The sequence below is a fragment of the Paramacrobiotus metropolitanus genome, unplaced genomic scaffold, assembly GCF_019649055.1.
Source record: "Paramacrobiotus metropolitanus isolate TYO unplaced genomic scaffold, Prichtersi_v1.0 Parri_scaffold0000032, whole genome shotgun sequence".
Taxonomy (NCBI): domain Eukaryota; kingdom Metazoa; phylum Tardigrada; class Eutardigrada; order Parachela; family Macrobiotidae; genus Paramacrobiotus; species Paramacrobiotus metropolitanus.
In genome coordinates, this window is record NW_026570252.1 from 738,892 (window position 1) to 742,384 (window position 3,493).

Genomic DNA, 3,493 nt, shown 5'->3' on the forward strand with positions numbered 1-3,493 from the left:
GCATTGGACATTATTGGTAGCTCGGTCACCCATCTACCTAACGGGATCTAAGCACTGGACAGTAATGGTAGCTCTGTCACTCGTTCCCCTTAAGGGTTGTGTGCACTGGACAGTAGCGGTAGCTCAGTCACTAGTTCATCTAACGGGCTCTGTGCACTGGATAGTAGTGGTAGCTCGGTCACTCGTTCAAGTAAATGGCTGTGTGCACTGGACTGTAGTGGTAGCTCAGTCACTAGTTCATCTAACGGGCTCTGTGCACTGGACATTATTGGTAGCTCGGTCATTCGTTCAAGTAAATGGCTGTGCACTGGACTGTAGTGGTATCTCAGTCACTAGTTCATCTAACGGTCTCTGTGCACTGGACATTATTGGTAGCTCGGTCACCCATCTACCTAACGGGATCTAAGCACTGGACAGTAATGGTAGCTCTGTCATTCGTTCCCCTTAAGGGTTGTGTGCACTGGACAGTAGCGGTAGCTCAGTCACTAGTTCACCTAACGGGCTCTGTGCACTGGACAGTAGTGGTAGCTCGGTCACTCGTTCAAGTAAATGGCTGTGTGCACTGGACCGTAGTGGTAGCTCAGTCACTAGTTCATCTAACGGGCTCTGTGCACTGGACATTATTGGTAGCTCGGTCACCCATCTACCTAACGGGATCTAAGCACTGGACAGTAATGGTAGCTCTGTCACTCGTTCCCCTTAAGGGTTGTGTGCACTGGACAGTAGCGGTAGCTCGGTCACTAGTTCAACTAACGGGATCTAAGCATTGGACAGTAATTGTAGCTCAGTCAATCGTTCCACTAAAGGGCTGTGCGCTGGACACAGTAGTCGTAGCTCGGTCACTAGTTCACCTAACGGGCTCTGTGCACTGGACAGTAGTGGTAGCTCGGTCACTCGTTCAAGTAAATGGCTGTGTGCACTGGACTGTAGTGGTAGTTCAGTCACTAGTTCATCTAACGGGCTCTGTGCACTGGACATTATTGGTAGCTCGGTCACCCATCTACCTAACGGGATCTAAGCACTGGACAGTAATGGTAGCTCTGTCACTCGTTCCCCTTAAGGGTTGTGTGCACTGGACAGTAGCGGTAGCTCAGTCACTAGTTCATCTAACGGGCTCTGTGCACTGGATAGTAGTGGTAGCTCGGTCACTCGTTCAAGTAAATGGCTGTGTGCACTGGACTGTAGTGGTAGTTCAGTCACTAGTTCATCTAACGGGCTCTGTTCAAGTAAATGGTTGTGTGCACTGGACGGTAGCGGTAGCTCGGTTACTAGTTCACCTAACGGGCTGTGTGCACTGGACATTATTTGTAGCTCGGTCACCCATCTAACTAACGGGATCTAAGCACAGGACAGTAATGGTAGCTCAGTCACTCGTTCCCCTTAAGGGTTGTGTGCTCTGGACAGTAGTTGTAGCTCGGTCACTAGTTCACCTAACGGGCTCTGTGCACTGGACAGTAGCGGTAGCTCGGTCACTCGTTCAAGTAAATGGCTGTGTGCACTGGACTGTAGTGGTAGTTCAGTCACTAGTTCACCTAACGGGCTGTGTGCACTGGACATTATTTGTAGCTCGGTCACCCATCTAACTAACGGGATCTAAGCACTGGACAGTAATGGTAGCTCAGTCACTCGTTCCCCTTAAGGGTTGTGTGCTCTGGACAGTAGTTGTAGCTCGGTCACTAGTTCACCTAACGGGCTCTGTGCACTGGACAGTAGCGGTAGCTCGGTCACTCGTTCAAGTAAATGGCTGTGCACTGGACTGTAGTGGTAGTTCAGTCACTAGTTCATCTAACGGGCTCTGTGCACTGGACATTATTGGTAGCTCGGTCACCCATCTACCTAACGGGATCTAAGCACTGGACAGTAATGGTAGCTCTGTCACTCGTTCCCCTTAAGGGTTGTGTGCACTGGACAGTAGCGGTAGCTCAGTCACTAGTTCATCTAACGGGCTCTGTGCACTGGATAGTAGTGGTAGCTCGGTCACTCGTTCAAGTAAATGGCTGTGTGCACTGGACTGTAGTGGTAGCTCAGTCACTAGTTCATCTAACGGGCTCTGTGCATTGGACATTATTGGTAGCTCGGTCACCCATCTACCTAACGGGATCTAAGCACTGGACAGTAATGGTAGCTCTGTCACTCGTTCCCCTTAAGGGTTGTGTGCACTGGACAGTAGCGGTAGCTCAGTCACTAGTTCATCTAACGGGCTCTGTGCACTGGATAGTAGTGGTAGCTCGGTCACTCGTTCAAGTAAATGGCTGTGTGCACTGGACTGTAGTGGTAGCTCAGTCACTAGTTCATCTAACGGGCTCTGTGCACTGGACATTATTGGTAGCTCGGTCATTCGTGCAAGTAAATGGCTGTGTGCACTGGACTGTAGTGGTAGCTCAGCTTCGCCTCCGCGTTTCTTGGCTCACCTTCGCCTCTGTAGCTCAGCTTCGCCTCCGCGTTTCTTGGGTTCTAAACTCCACGGCCGGTTTGCGGATTGTTAACTTAAAATGGATCAGTTTATCAGCTAACCCCTTAAACAGAATGGATAAATCCGAAAAGCCCGAAAACAAAAATTATATAAGGAAATAGATGTTTTAGCTTCGTGCACTCGAGTGCAATTACTTTGACTTTACAGGTATTTTTATATAAATTTTCGTAGCGAAAAACCATCCGAATCTAATCAACCACGAGAGTACTACATTACAAACTAAAAGGAAGCTCAGACTTGGACACTGGTGCCAGTTTGATCACAAAATAACAACTTAGCGAGCTCAGTACTATCTTTTCAGTAATTGCAGTTTGGTTATACGTTCACCTAACGGGCTCTATGAACTGGACAGTGGACAGTATTGGTAGCTCGGTCACCCATCTATCTAATGGACTCCGTGCACTGGACATTAGTGGTAGCTCGGTCACGCGTTCCACTAAAGGGCTGTGTGCACTGGACTGTAGTGGTAGCTCGGTCACTAGTTCACCTAACGGGCTCTGTGCACTGGACATTATTGGTAGCTCGGTCACCCATCTACCTAACGGTATCTAAGCACTGGACAGTAATGGTAGTTCAGTCACTCGTTCTCCTTAAGGGTTATTTGCACTGGACGGTAGTGGTAGCTCGGTCACTAGTTCACCTAACGGGATCTAAGCATTGGACAGTAATTGTAGCTCAGTCACTCGTTCCACTAAAGGGCTGTGTGCACTGGACTGTAGTGGTAGCTCGGTTACTAGTTCACCTAACGGGCTGTGTGCACTGGACATTATTTGTAGCTCGGTCACCCATCTAACTAACGGGATCTAAGCACTGGACAGTAATGGTAGCTCAGTCACTCGTTCCCTTAAGGGTTGTGTGCTCTGGACAGTAGTTGTAGCTCGGTCACTAGTTCACCTAACGGGCTCTGTGCACTGGACAGTAGCGGTAGCTCGGTTACTAGTTCACCTAACGGGATCTAAGCATTGGACAGTAATTGTAGCTCAGTCAATCGTTCCACTAAAGGGCTGTGTGCGCTGGACA